Source organism: Crocodylus porosus, unplaced genomic scaffold (assembly GCF_001723895.1).
Source record: "Crocodylus porosus isolate Cpor-Errol unplaced genomic scaffold, CroPor_comp1, whole genome shotgun sequence".
Lineage (NCBI taxonomy): Eukaryota > Metazoa > Chordata > Crocodylia > Crocodylidae > Crocodylus > Crocodylus porosus.
This window is the reverse complement of record NW_017728910.1, coordinates 43,991,656-44,007,784: the sequence shown is the minus strand read 5'-3', so window position 1 is coordinate 44,007,784 and position 16,129 is coordinate 43,991,656. Positions and strand designations below refer to the sequence as shown.

Below are 16,129 nucleotides of genomic sequence, written 5' to 3'. Positions count from 1 at the left end.
ATCAGTGCATGTACATAAAGCAGTCTTTGTTTAAAAGCCACAGGATAGAATGATAATGGATCAGAGAATTTTTCATTAAAAAAAAAAAAAAAAAAATTTCTACAATGGAGAAAAATGCTTAATATTTTCACCACATTGAATCTAAAAGTATTCAGGTTTTCGTTTATTCTTTTCCAGATGGGTCCAGATAAAGGGTTACCATATTTCCAGCTCCAAAAAAGAAGACACCTGTACAGAGGGGAAGGGGGCACCTGCCCCCTCCTTACCCTCTATGCCAGCCACTTGCGCATGTGTGCGCAGAAGCATTTGGTCCCTGCTCCCTCAATTGCCCCAAGCAGCTCCTTGCAGGCTGGAAGGCTGCCAGCCTCTGGGGAAACCTGTGGTGTCCTCCTTTAAAGAGGGAAATCTGCATTTTTCCACATCAAACGGAAAACCCAGATCCCTGGTAAACATGCATGCCACTAGGGCAAGCCAACAGTTTGAAAAAAATCTTGGATGTTTGTCCATATTTCAAAGAACTGGCCAGACAACAACTGGAGGACCCAAAAAGAAGACATATTTGGGAAAATCCTGACATATGGTAACCCTTCCCAGATATTAGAATTCAAGAAATCCTGGATGCGACTTTTCTGCTCTCCCCAGCTAAGAACTTTTCCATTTCTCCAACTGAAGTCAGGATGACACTATGAGAGGACTTGTCCAGTGTATAGATAAGCAAATAAGCAGTATGCAAAAGGACCTCATTCAGAACTCAGGTCTCTCAAGGCCCAGTTCTGTCAGAGACTTCAGCTGGAGCAGAATAGGTATATTCTGAAGGCAAAATTAGGTCAATAATATAAGAGGTCACATCATCAGAAATTCCAAAGTATACCAGGGGTTAACATGGTTACACACATCTTACTATGCAACTGTGCGACAATTATGCTTCTTGCTGTCTAATTGCTGCTTTAGTCATCCTGTTTATGCATCCCTACAGGTTGAATGATAATCTGCTGTACTTTTCTTAGTTACCATAAACAAACTTTGCAAAGATGACCGGTCTTCCAACTTTTGGTTCTGGAGTAAGTTGGCCCTGCTAACCCTAAGCAAAACAACAACAGTCACTCAAGAACAACTATGAATAATGGTAAAATTAAATGGAAGTTGCTTGATATTTAATAAAACATTACACTGTGGAGAAGTTACATTAGAATAATAGGATAAGTCAAGAGAACCTGACAAAAGGTGTTTTGTGCTTCTTAATGTAGATGTTAAGAACAGCTCTATGTACCAGTCCCTTCCCTGCACTTCAACCTCAGGGACATTTTCATAATTGTAATGTTGTTTTCCTGTTGCTGATTAGAGCACCCGAAATAGGCATTTATGTTAGAGTTCTGAAGGAAATACTCCTGCCACATTCCAAACATCTAACTTGAAATAAAATCTGTTGGAAATAAATTATTCTGGAGAAAGTATGACTAAATCCCACCTCCAATTCTTGACCCTGACATTCAAGTTTTTATACTTGGAGTGTGTATGCAAGTTCACTCCATTCTGAGATACACCTGTAGGCATTACGTCTTTCTTGCAGACTGTTGGATGCAGCAGAAGCTGCTGTCATAATGCTCTTCAGGGGTTCCTCCCATCTTTTACTCTAAACATGAACTTCTAATTCTTTATCTACATTTTGTATTGACAAAGACAGCCCCCTGCCTAACCTTATAAACATTACTGAGTCATTGGCAGAACACAACTTATGTAACAAACAGAGCAAAGAACTTTTTTTGTATGTAACATTACATAACTACACTAAGGCTGAGCCTACTAACCAGGACCACCTTTATAGTAATTATCTTATTCTGTACTACATTAGTGCTTATTACATTCCAGATACAATGCTTAATTCAGTGTTTTATGGTTTTATGATTCTTGATGCTGAATGTCCCAAATAATAAATTTCTTTTTTTAATGCAGATAAACATAGTAATTCCTTCAAATTCCCAATATTTAAACCTCAAGCTTGCAAGCACATGAGGTACCTTACATTAGTGAAGATTCCTTACTGCATTCAATGGTCTTTCCAAATCAAAATATGTTCTTTTTATGTCAGGTCCGTGAATCTTGCTCTGTTCCAATTCATCCAATCTGTCCTTTTCATCTAGGTTGACTAGGCTTTTCCAAGATTTCATATCCACTTTTCCCCTTCACATTTTCCTATCCAATATATACTGTAATGCTATTAAAATGGAACTTTTATTGAAGTGCTTAGACTGATTTCCTTGCATTTATCCAAGCTGGCCAGCTGAATCTGACCTTTTGAAAGGTATTTGGGAGAGAGCTGTCATTTCTCAAGTTATTTTTTCCAATTTGTCAGTGTTATTTTTAAACACTGGTACCAAATTATTTTTGTTATTTCAAGAAAAGAGAGTTTATTATAATCAAGCTGAAGTTCCTTAATCTAAAGGAAAGGATCTCCTAAAATGTATTAGGCAAACTAAGTATATACTTTAAAATCATATTTGTTTCTGGTTAGTGGCCAAATTTCCACTAGTACGTGGTACTGTGAAAAAAAATATTTGTTATGCAGAACAGTTTTTTTGTCAGGTAGGATTTTTTTTTTCTTAATTATAGAATTTTTCCAAAACTATGAGAATAACTAGAAGGTTGATGGGCTTTACTGTAGCTATTCCATGATGGTGGTCATATTGCTGGGCTGGCAACTCTAATAAGTTAGCACATGCAGATAGAGTTGCCAATTCCCAAAGATTTCTATTAATCACTAATGGTTTTGCTGCTAGAGTAGAATCAGCAGAGTACCTCCTTACAGTTGCTGCTAAATCAGCATTGTTTTTGAAGACTGGGCATGGCAGATGAGATACAGGAACAAAGAATATTACTCATGGAAAAATTATTAGCCTTAAAGACAATTCCTATGACACATGTCTGAGCACATGACTACCTATATTACAGTTTATGCTTAAATTATGAACTGGATTGAAAAGCCACAACCTAATTTCATTAAGATCCTATGTGTTCTCACTTGCCCTGTATGGTATTTACATAGTGTTTAATGTAAACAAACAAACAAAAAAATCAAATTATACAGGTACAAACTAACAATAGATGAACCATTAAGATGTCCATTAAGATGAACATTAAGATTTTTGGTTCCAGGAAGCACTCAGAAATAGCGCTACTTAGCCAAAAACACTCAGGGCCTAAGAGATGGCTGTCTAAGATTTCTTGTGTTCCCAGCATCTGACGAAAGCAAGTAGAGAAGTATACCAAAGCAAAATCTCATAGTTGTGTAAGTACAGTTAGCTAAACCTCAAGTTCTGTTCACATTTGGGATGAAAATTTGACTCAGTTGTTTTTCTCAGTTGTGTTAAGGTTGTGCAAAGTGGAACTGTTTCACAATTCTAACAGCAAAAGTACATGGTGTGATTAGGATGCTCTTTTCCTCCCTCTCTCCCCCACATCAAAAATATAAACAAGTACATATTCTATTAAAGAACATTATAATGATCATTTAGTATCTGCTTAACCTTTATGCTATGTTTTAGAAAGAGGTGACTTGAAATATACATATCATATACATTTTAAAGAGCCACAAGAATATTTGGCCCAGATCCTCCATTGGAATAACTTGGCAAAACACCATAGGAGCTCTACCAAATAACACCAGGTACGGATTTGGGCTTTTGTGTTACAGCTGCTTTTTCAAGGTTTCTGGATATTTGGCATATATAAACAACAAAGCTAAGCAATGCCAGATAGCTCAGGTTTAGACAAGACCATTTAAACAGAACTGGTCAGTCTAGTTTACTTTCCAAGAGAAAGAAAACAAACCCAACAAGTCAATCTACTGAGACGTACGAGTACCAGATCTGTATGCTACTTTCTATTTTAGATGCAAAGGGCAACCGTAGATTGTGTTCTTATCTGCCTCTCAAAGGGAACAATATTCTTTCAGTCTTTTCAGTTGTCTTAGGTAATTGTAAAGCAGTACTGTGCACATTGTGTTAAACAGATGTTCTATAAAATGTACAAGCGAAAGTGCTTTACCTGCATTCTGGAATAGTTTGTTCCATACATAACTAAATGCTGGCAAAACAACATGAGTCTCATATTACAATGAGTATAAAATCCAACTATTTTGCTGCACATTCTATTGATAATGTATCTAGAGTCAATTTCTTATTAGTCTGGACAACTAGAAGAGATAATCATAGGTTAAATTCTCTAGAGAAAAGACCACTTTCTTGCCTTTTGATTTTTGGAGACCTGTACAAGCTAACTGGGTGAGACAAAAGTTTTAAAAAATGTATTTGCTGAACAGTAAAAAAATGAGAGTATAAAGTTATTCTATTCTGAGATATTCTGCGCTACCTAAAAAGGAACCTCTGCTCTGGAAAAGCTTTTACCCACTTTCAGGATTTATTTTTTAAATCTTCCAAGGATGCTTGTTTTATAAGGTTTAGCAAAACGACTAACTCCTGATACCTTCCATGAGTTTAAAAAAAGAGAAAATGATTAAGAAAAATGACAGAAAACTAATCTGACCATATGGACAATATCCAACATGCTACAGAAATGGGAATTTGATGGAATTGCATACTTCAGATTCATATAAATATAAGATAACATAATTTGACCCAGAGATCCTGGTGACTATTAATTGCATCAGTGAGTTATAAACAAACCAACAGCCCTGCAAACTTGCAATCCCCCTTATATTGGCTAGGGACAGAAATTACACATAAACCAGGTGCATAAGTGATCAGAAGCCAGTTCAAATCTGTAAACACAAGAGAAGTGCACATAAACTGCTTTCAAAATGACTGAAAGTTTAAGATAAACCTGAACAGATGTAGTATCAGATTTAACTGATTTAGCTTAAATCAGTTAATTCGACTTTTGTCCCAGATCCCCTCCAGATTCAAGCTGTCTCATGCTGCTGAGCAAGGAGGCATGCTCCAGGGCTCTTCTACTCCTGGCTTCTGGCCTGGGTTGCTGCAGGCATGTGACTGCATTTCCAGGATCAAAAGTGAATTCCTGTTCACTTGCTTATCAGTTCAATCTATGCAACTAAGACTAACCTGCAAAGATGGAACTGATTTAGCCTTGGGCTTTCTGATTGTTTTTAACAACTAAGTACAGACAGACTCTTTTCCTACAGAAACTCAAAGTTATTCATCACAATTTCTCTCTCAGGACAGAAAATTCCCTACAAGACAGGTAATCCCTATAGCTATACTGCACGCAAAAGTGCAGTATACACTGTAGGGAAGGCCATTGTTTGCCGGTCTGTGGCCACTTCTGGTCCGGCAGCTGGCCATGCCGTGGACTGGCAGCCCATGTGCTGCAGCCTGGTAGTAGGCCTCAGCCTGGGGATTGAGAACCCCTGCTCTAGGAAACAGTCAAAATTTGGAGGTTGCCCGAATGATTTCAGACATTATCTATACTCAAGAAGGAAGTTCAGTAATTGTCTGATGTCACCCAGCTGCTTTCTGTAATCTCTTCGTTCAACATAATTGTTATTCTAAGGAAAGTTTATACGCTATATTATTTGTTGAGATGACAGGCCACAGAGAGGGTATACAAATGAAGGGGTACTAGATTGTCATAAATTTATTTGAAAACTAAGTTTTCTTTTGATTCACTTAACACAAGGGATGGATATATAAGTCTGTGCACTACTCTAATTGTGTGTATATATGAAAGTTAGTGAACATAGATGTTTACTTCCATATCCCCATATTTCCCTGTCACTGGGTTAAAAGGACTGGGGAAGGCAGAGGGAGTAGAACCACGTGATTGCTTTTTCAAGGGCATACTACTGATGCTCTGCATTTTAGGATCTGAAGCTATGTTTCAATTTGGTTTAGGATAAATAATGCTTTCCATACCAGGGTACTAGATTCCAGCACCATTTTGCTTACAGAAAATTCTTACGTCACTGAAAACAAGCAATGATAGCATCCTGATGGAAAGTGCATTTCAACTGGATGCCTAAGAATCATTCCACACATACATGATTTTTTTCACTAAGTGTAAGTTATTGGTTTATACTTGTATAGTTTGAGAGGCCTCTTACATTTTTAACTGAAGTTATTAATTAATGTATTGCCACTATGTTTACTTCCCTCCCCCAGTAATTTTCTGATGTACCCATTTCACAAAATGTTTGTCGACTGCAGTGGTTCCCAACCCTTATTTGCCATGACCCGCTGCTGGGAGTAGAGTGTGGCGGTGGCAGTGGCAGCCTCATCCCGGCACATGGTGTGGCTCGTCCTTTGTGTACAGCACCACTGGCATTGCCCCTGTGACCTGCATTTGGATCATGACCCAAGGTTGGGAGCCACTGGTCTATTGAGATGATAAACTAGGAGGGAGTTTTATATAACCCCATGCAAAAAGCTCATACTTGGGCACGACCTCTTCCTTGGTTGGATTCTGGTTTTAGGCAAGAAAATCAGCATATTTTTCCCCATAGGGGACGTGTAAGGGAGGCACAGGGGGAGGGAGGGGCAGGGAAGTTTATGTCAGAGTCAAGAGTTATCCAAGTAGAGGAGGATGTACAGAGATCTGGGGAATGATCTGTGGATAAAGATGCAGGCCAGATCTTCAAAGACTAACTTCACTCTGACACCTGCCTCTGATTCTGGCTGCCTCTCTACATATTAAATAAGACAACAGAGCAAGTGAAATTGTTTTTTTCTTCTCTTCCGCTCCCCCACCCTGCCATGAAAAATAAAAGCTAAGTATGTTGGAAACACTGAAGCAATGGTATGGAAGCAATGCATTTTACCCTGCAAGACTGGTTATAGAAATCCCTACACAATTTATGCCAAGCTACTGAAAATGATTAATGGCTCATAAATAATTTTCCCACAGCTATTGTAATGATTGCTATTTCTTATATATATAGGAAAATGTTCAGAACTGCCTTATGCTTGTAGAGCCTCTGCTAAGGAAAACATTTTTAAAGTGTTGACTTGATGAATGGTATCTATTTTGTGGCCCATACCCATAGTTTGGGAGTCACTATCATGTTGCTGAAGATGACCCAATGAAAGTTACATGCGTTTATGACCAGCCTACTTGTTGTTGATTCTTCAGCCATATCATGATCCTGATTTTCAGCAGTTTTGAGCACATATAATTCCAAAATGCAGCGAGTCAGTAGGAGCTGTAGGAACTTAGCAGCTGTGGAAACATAAATTTAGCTGCTTTGAAAATACTAATGAAAAACTAGCTACATTTCTCAATGAGTTCTTTCCTTCTCTTGATATATAAAGGAAACAATGGCCAATAGGCAGCATGTCTTAACCAATGCTCACAAACATCTGCATGAACACAAAAGTGCAAGAGGGAGGAGGAGGAAGAAGTGGAGAATAAGGTAGAGGAAAAGATGGAAATGGGGGAGGTTAGAAGGCTATTTATATTGTTACAATATCTTTAAAATAATGTTCCACCCTCTTGAGAGAGATGTGACTGACTGAAACATGGGCACACTAACTGCCATATAGGATCAAATCTGAGGTCCATTTCAGTCTAGTAACCCATTTCCAACATTGTTCAACACCAGATTTCTAGGGTGTTCATACCTATTATTATTCAACAATCTAAATGAAGACTCATTAAAATCCACTATGGAACTTCCTTTTTCTTAAAGTAATACTAAATAAAAGAGAAAATGTCTATAAGATACATAACAGCATTCTAGATCAATATGACACTTTCTTTTGTAAAAGCCCCACCTAGGAATGAAACCTGACATAATTCGTAACGTCTCAGCCCATATTATCTTAGTTTTCAAATATGCACTTGGACATATGTATAACTGTGAACTCCCCACTCCCCTTAATATTCACTTTTTATTAGCCTTTGAACTGGGCTACAAGTATGCTACCAATGCTAAAATCTAAACATGCAGGGAAAAGGCCAGTATGACATATGTATACCCAATGGAGTGAAATATTACAGGCCACACAGGCCCCCTACTCCTAGGGTAAGAAGAACCATGGCAGGATGACAGTTCAGGAATCATTTCCTATGGGGCCAGGAAGAGGCAAGAACCTTGTTAGCATTTGCTTCCAATGCTAATGAATGGCAGGTTCCCTGGTCCCCAACTAGCAATGGTCAAAGAGTTTCTATTAACACTTTTTTTTCCCCTATAGAAATTTGGAGTTTCAACAAAACAAAAATGCTGATTAAAATCACCTATTTCCCTCTAAGATGTCAACTTCTTTCATTAAAAAAAATGTCACACCACCAAAAGTGAGTAGTTTCCAGACTAAAAGCAAACATTTCTACCTAACCCCAATGTATGCTGATTTGGAAATGTCACTGCAGTACCCCATGGGCAGTGTAGTTTGGTTGCCCCATAGCCTAGTTCTTCTCATTAGTCAGGTTCCCCTAATCAAACTAGATCTCCCATGATTAGGGACCTTCCAAAATCATGGTGGAAGTGGGCTGCAAGGCAGCTCCTTGATTCTTGCAGGGTCCCCCCATGCATTCCCCCGACCAGTTGGTAGAGGGGCCCCACCACATGCTCCTGATCAGTAGGGAGCTAAAACTGTGGTTTTAAATATGGCTCCAATTTTGCCTCCTGGCCAGTCAGCAACAAGCAGGAGGGCCACTGGGGCCCCCCAGGCAATCAGCAATGGTGAGAGGGGAGTGGGGTATACAGGGGAACCTTTAAGTTTAAAGGAGCTGCTGCGCAGCCCACTTCTGCTGTGATTTTGGTAGGTCCCTACCCATGATGCAACATGTCAATTCCTCAAGAGAGGGAGCTGTAAGACATCATGGGAGATGAAGTCCTGCTAAGAAGCGAAGTCCATGAAGGAATCAAAATTTGGGGCTCATTATAGCTTTTCTTCACTAAAAAGTCAGAAGTCTCCATGGAAATTCTGAAAAAAAAAAAAGTTTTGTTTTCAAAGTTTTCTGAAGAATGATGCACATTTTCCAGACAGCTCAACTCCTGACAACTTTCTTTCCTTACAGGGGACCTGGAGACTACTCCAGCTAAAAGCAGAGCTTCCCTTCATGAAGATAGAAAGGGAGTACAGCAATAGGGACAGTCAATAAGTTGTCCCAAAAAATCCACATAGGTTGAAGGTACATAGGAATTGCAAGGAGCTGATCTGCCCCATTTCTACTTCCTTTTCCCATGACATGTCTTTAGTTCATTGGCCTTTGTACCTGCTGGTTTGAATCTGACTTGTGACGTTTACCTAATATTACTGTCCAGATGGCACCAAACTTAATGAGGAACATGGCAAACTTTCATGACAATAATAAGAAGTAGCACATTGCTTTTTTGCATATGTGTTTAAAGTACCGTTGGGATTACCATGCACAAAACTTGGCAATGCATATCCAAGTTGTACCATTTAAAGTTACACAAGTTTAATGAGGTAGAGTATCATGTGGGCAAGAAATTAATTCAGATACATACACATATATTTGTGAAAGCTAAACTAACTGAAGTAGCTTTTAGTATGCTACACCTCAATAAAAGCAGTCCAAAAATAAAAAAACATCTAGTCCAGTGGTACCCAACCTTTTTGCACAGCAGGCTGGATGGACAGTGCCTATTCTGTCTACAGGCCAGATCCAGCTGGTGGTCCCAATCTGGCACCTGGAGTGGTCATGGCAGGCACAATCCAGCCATGTAGAAAAGTGTGGGAGCAGACTGGCACCAACATTGCCCCACAGTGGAAAGGAGCTTGAAGGAAGCGGGTGTGACTTGGCTTTCACCTGGCCCCACAGGGAGGGGGAGGGGGAGGAGGAGGCAAAGCCCACACCCAGAACCCATGGGGAAAGAGGATGTGCACGTGGCTTAAGGAATTTGGCAGCAGGGGAGGGTAGCCATATTAATGACAACTGCTCCCCTGCCACCAAATTTCTGGACCTGTGTGGATCCCCACAGGCCAGGTCAGATGGCTCCATTGGCTCCATTTTTTCTGCGTGCTAGGGGTTGAGCACCATTCTTCTAGCCCATTACGGCTAGGGACAGACATTCAAAAAGCCCGAGCCTGAATTGATTCAGTCTTTGCAAGTTAGTCTAGCCTGCAGAGAGTGAAATGGTTTGCAAGTGGAAAGACCATGCCTGCACATCCCTGCAGTGTCTCAAGCTAGAAGTCTGGGGGGAACTAGAGCAGCTCTCCTGTCCACAGGGAAGTTGAGCAGAGGAGGAGGGCATGACTAGGCCCCAGCAGGCCCACCCCAGTGGCTCCCTGACAGCCAGGAGCAATCTGGGCATACAGCTGTCTGTCCCTAGAGGGGAACTCTTCCCCCTCCTCCCTCTCCCATACTGCTGTGGGCCCAGGAGGGGGGCCCTGTTCAGTGCTGAGGGTCTCTTCTTTCTCCCCCACCCCTGCTGCCACCATGGGGTGGGGAGGAGGGCTCTGCAAGGCCGCCTCGCCCCTATTTCTCTCCCATGGCTATGGTGTGGGGAGGGGATAGAGGCAGCCATCATTGCTCTGGGGGTGAGGAGCACAGCCCCGTACTGCCCGGGTGCTTCTGTCCCCCGGGATCTGCACTACATGCCAGCAGCTCCTCACAAACAGAGGGGAAGGTCCACGCTGAACTTCACCTGAAAGCAGGGGGCAGGGCTCCCTCCCCTCCTGGCACAGTGCAGGGACTGCAGCTGGCAGTGTGGGAGACAGCAGGCTCCAGGTCAGGCCTTCCCCTGCTGTGAGTGCTGGAGCTACAGGTGTGGGGAGCAGAGCCTCAGGGATAAGGTAGGGTCCACTCCCTCCTCTGTGCAGTGTTGGCTAGAGCTGCATCTGCATCAGGCAGGAGAGCTTTGACCTCCCCACCTGCTGCTGCCAGGTAGTGGGGGTTGCACACCATGGGGGCAGTGTGTGGGGGTCCCTACACCTTCACCCCACATATGCATACCCTGCCCAGCTGAGTTCCAGGATCCCACTCCCCCTCTGGGGGGAGGAGGGGGAAAAGTTCCTCCCAGCATGGAACAGAGTCTCCCTCTGCCCTCCACCCCCACTCTGGGGCTGGGCAGCATCACGTGGAGCCCCCTGCTCCCAGCCCAGGGCAGCGAGGGGGAGTGGTAAGGGGAGGAGCAGGAAGAGTCCCCCCACCAGCATGGAACAGAGCCCCCCACTCCCCACTGTGTGGGACAACCAACCCAGCATGGCCCTGTTAAGGTGAAGGGGGCAGGGAAAAGGGTTAATTCTTCCCTTTGTTCCTTCCCTGCAGCCTGGGTCTGCCAGCTCCAGGGGCTACTGCTGCAGCCCCCTCCCTTCTGCTCCCCAGCAGACCTAATGGAGAATGGAGGGGAGGGGAGGGGCCAGCGCTGCTGGGGCGTAGAGAGCTCTGTTCACCCAAGACAGCATGCCGGGATGCTGGGGGAGTCTGATTTAACCTAAACCAGCAAAGGATCTGGAACAGACACTGCATAAACTAGTTTGAGCCAAATCAGTTAAGCCTGATACTACATGCAACCAGCTTCATCTCAAACCGGTTTCATTTTCAAACTGGTTTATGTGAACTGAATGTCTGTTCTGTTACAGGTTTAAACCAGTTTCTGATCATTTAAACCAGTTTGTGTGTAATGTCTGTCTCTAGCCTAGGAGTCTAGCCTGTTGGGTAAACTGACTGACTGTATGGCTGCTATAATCAGGAGTGAGAAGTTTAAATAGGAAAGAAAACACAAAGATTAACTGTATCTAGAGCAAAGGCTGGCTAAGTGACAGAAGATAAACAAGTAACAGGCTTTCAAAGAAAGCAAGGGTTAGTTTAGGACAACACCACATAGAAGGTTTTAAAAAAGAGATACGCCTAGGGGAAACCGAGTTGTTGATTAAAGGAATGAACAGGAGAGTCTCATAACCCTCCCCCCGCCCGCCCTAGCCCACACTGGTTATGGGGGGTGCAAACTGACAAAAGAAGTGACAGTAACTTCAAATAAGCTGTGAGGCTCACTTGGCCACACCCAGGCAGCAGCAGAAGCTCCTCAACTGAAAACAACAGTTTGATAGCTTTCTCCCCTCTCCCCCACTTAGACACTGATCCATTGAGAGGCACCCTCTTGGGGAGTTTCACTCCTTGGTAGGAGCTGTCAGTTTCCTGGGCATGTACTGTAACATCTCCTTCAAACGCACAGGGGAAGCTCTTGGGGTTGTCACATTTCTGGGAATGGGCCAGGAGCTGCTTCCCCTAACTGATTGTTAATGGAGCCGAGACAATAAGAGAACTCAGGCAATCTTTTACTTAAAGGACTCTCAAACCCATCAGCTATTAAGTACTTAATGGGCTGCCCAGATAGGGTAAATAGCCCAAATTATCTCCAGCTTCAACAAATAATTCAAATAGACTAAGATTAATGTTTAGCAAAACAGCGCTTTACCAGAGATTTTCTTTTGAGTGCCAATAACAAAGTTCATCCCCTCTCATCTGAAACTTTGTTATTGCAGACACAGGCTCCCCTAGCACAATAAACTCATTTCCACTTGATTGCAAGCCTAGCTTCTCCACGCCCATGTACTTCCTAACAGAGCAGTGCTTTTCTCTCTAAGTTTAAACACATAATACACAGCTAAAAATCAGGTAATGCTGGAACTTCTGAATACAAAGCAACAAGAGGTGAGGAGACAGTTTCCTGGGTCACTGATCTAACACTTGGGGGAGAGAGAGAGATTTTTTTCTGACCGGCTATTTTTCTTTTAAGGGAAAAATAATAAGAAAACCCCCCCATTGTTCCTACCCTTGCTCAGGTCCCTGGATCAGAGCCTCTAAGAAGATGGGACGTGGCTTCTCCTCAGTTGTATTCTCTGACCAGGTTTGCACAAAGATATGCGGAACTCCACTTATCAGCACAGCTGGCGTTTCACTCCTTCCTTCTCAGCCCTGCTCCTAGCACACCCACTGCTCTCTCAGGCTTGATGACTTCACTCTCCCACCTTGTGTCAATCCAAGCACAGGCTGAGGGAGGAAGGGGGGCTCCTTCCCTTTCAGATTCCTGCCAAATGGACAAATGAAACTAATTAAAATTTGAGCCCTCGTTGATACGGATTATTTCTGTCAGCCTTCAGAAACCACCAAAAAAGGGATCTGGCAGTGACTAACTGAGTGCAAGAGAAGCTCCTCCTCTGGAGAGGCAGGGGGAGGGAGTTGCAAAGGTAGAGTGACTGTACACACGGACTTCCTGCTGGCATTAATACGAAACTAGGAGTGTTGAAATAATATTTGTAGCTCTGTTGTGTACAAACACAGGCACATGCACAGACCTGAGCATGCGATAGCTAAAAAACGGCTTTTTTACAACTTAAATTCCTTCTTTAAACAAAGGCAGATAAGGTTTGTTGTGCAAATTTGATATCTTTTGTTAGACCAATTCAAATAGTTGGAAAAATTCTTCTTTGCAAGCTTTCAGGTATACATACCCCTCATCAGGCTGAGGAAGCACCTGCAGTTGGTGTGTGCATTTCTTTAAACAAATACAGCCATTCCTATGACCCTCACATTAAATGTTGATTAAACTATACTGGGTAATTCTCTGCAGCATGAATACAAGACTTCCATTCACTCCAGAGCTTCTGCTGACATTGCAACCATGTAATGGTGCTGCATTCAAGGAGACCTTTTCATTTAAGTTTTTTGTTAACTTTAAACATTTCTGAAATATTACCCTCAGCCCAATGTTACGTGCGCACATATGCTTACTGCCAACTGACAGTGACTTCTTGGGGAAGTTTAATATTTTTTATATATAAAATAGCAACTGCTTCAAGTATGCAAGGAAGGAAAGTTACAGCTGCCATTAGAACCATAACCAAAATAAGCTAAGGAAACTTAAAAGTAAAGTTTTCAGCCACAATATTGTATTACCCTGGAATCATATTACACACTACCAAGCCATTTCCAGTTCCTTCTTGCCTTCCTCCTTTCATATAAAAAATAAATATTATAATAAACTCTCTGACTCCTCACTGAGCACTTCTCCCTTCCAAATGAGCTTCAATGCAAGGATTGGGCCACATGAAATTCTGAAAACACTGGAGATCCAGATGAGGCCCAGCCAATAGATGGCACTATTTTACCAGGAAGAAACAGCAACATTGCCAGTGTAGCACCAAGAGAAATGTGGAAGGCAGTGATGGGCAGCTGATTTGCAAAAACAGAACCTGAGAGGAATTCAGCACTAGTTTTTGGCTCTCAAAGAGATCCCAACTATCTCAGAGATTTCACCCCACCCATATCTTTGGCCTAGTGTCAAGAGAAACTTCCTTCCTACCCATTGAGAGCCTGGCAACTTGAGCCAGATCTTAGACTCCTGCCTAGTAGAAAGGCCCCAGTTACAAGTCTTTCCTAGGCTACCAAGCTGACTGACACACCATCTCCTTCCAGCAGTACCTTCAGTCTCAAAACTATGGATGCACCCAGCAAATCCAGCATGCAGTGAACCTCTTAAGTCAGTGATCCCAGACATCAACCAACTCATCCCCACCTACCACAACACTCCTATATGCCATGCCGCACCCTGTAACCCACCATCAGTAGCCTGACAACTAGGTTTTGAACCACAGCTTGAGAGAAGATGCATTGATCAAATACATGTATGTAAAAGTTTTAAGATTCTTTGCAAAATATTTCCAGACAGGCAAATTAGCTCAGTAAATTCACATAAATTGTCACATAGACAATGAATTTGACCTCAGGAAGCAAGAGACACAAGTTATCCACTACAGCTTAACAGGGGGGCTGTCTTGTGGCCAATCTAATCATTGGCCTGCCCACCTGTCTAGGGCAGCCCACCTACCTGCCTCACCTTTGATGTAACCAAAATAGATGCTTATAAGGCAGGGGGCTGCCCATTTAATGCCCAATGCCAAGGGCATAATACATGGCTCTGTACCAGCCCTACACACTGTCCCATGCCTCGCAGATGGCATCACTATGTGGCTGTTGCCCCACACTAGGCCCCATTACATTCCAGTCTGTCATGCTGGACCCCAACCTGGGTCCCTCCTAGTCAGGTGGCCTAACCTCCACCGTCTTGCAGGACTGAAAACTCCCTAGACCACTTCCCCTCTCAGCAGTGATCCCCTCTGGGACCTTTGGCCACACAGGCCCTGGCTTCACCTCTAGGCCAGCTGGAACTCCAGGCCCCTGGCTATGGGAATCTCTCATGGTGGGCACTCTGGCCCTTGGACTGTTCTGGTCCTGGCCCCAGCATTGACCAGTCAAGGGTTTCCTGGCTAGGTTCCTGAGCAGTTAGCCCTCTCCCTCATACAGGTCTGCCCTCTTGGGCCCCTCCAAACACAGGTCACTCAATCTCTAAGGCCAGTCTATGCACAGTCCTTCATCCCTACCCATGCGGACCCTACTCTATGCAGCCTACTCACACATGCCCCCTCACCAGGGCTCCTACACAGCTCCCTCACCAGGACTACTAGGCCTTACACTCGTTGGGCCTCAGTGACATGCCTGGACCCCTCATTTCCCCTTCTACAGGGTAACCTACCAGGTCATGGGGGCTGAGGCTACACAGAGCCCCATCCTCACCTTTCACTGGGGAAGCACAGATGTGGCATTTCCTAGCAACCACCCTGCCACAAGCAGCCCCACCCCAGGGTGTAGTTTTAGGTCATTCCCCAGGACCAGGAACCTCCTCCACTCCCATACTTCCTATCCTTGACCTCCAGGGATTCTGGGAGCAGCAGCTCCAGCTGGTAACGTTATCACCTCAACTCTGAGGGCCTGGGTTTATTCTGAGGCTGCCAGCCTCATCTTCCAATCCAGGATCCTTCTTGTAGTCCTGTGACTGCCTTGTTAAGCCTCACCACAGTGCCAGCTGCTCCACAGCCTGCTCAAGCATCTTAAAGTGGCAGGCAGGCACCAAAGGTGCCCTGCGACAGTTGGATGACAGACTGATCCCACACAACAGCCCCCACTGAGACCACCAGTTCTGGGAATGATGTCTACCAGTGGGACCTACAGGCATATGCAGAACCAGCTTCTAATACAGGCATACATTAAAAAGTAATACCCATAGCAGTAGACTTAGGAAGGCCTTCTGGATTGTCTTGGGTGGATCAAGGTAGAAACTGAAGTTTCTCTTCGATGTACTTTTTACAGTATTTATTTATTTTTTCTTGGAACTTATTTTTTTTGCCATTTT

At 43.3% G+C, this 16,129-nt stretch overlaps 1 protein-coding gene across 4 annotated transcripts in view; it reads right to left on the bottom strand.

Moving 5' to 3' along the window:
• PIK3CB (phosphatidylinositol-4,5-bisphosphate 3-kinase catalytic subunit beta) overlaps positions 1 to 13,080 on the bottom strand; it is a 170,206-nt gene extending 157,126 nt beyond the window's left edge. For 3 of the 4 annotated variants that reach the window (XM_019533092.1, XM_019533094.1, XM_019533093.1), the window contains exon 1: positions 12,713 to 13,079. The gene's annotated coding sequence lies outside the window, so the exon portion shown is untranslated. Of the gene's footprint in view, positions 1 to 12,712 lie in introns of all 4 variants that reach the window. The other variant, XR_002100665.1, reaches the window with a different exon arrangement.
• Between the last annotated feature and the right edge of the window lie 3,049 nt (positions 13,081 to 16,129).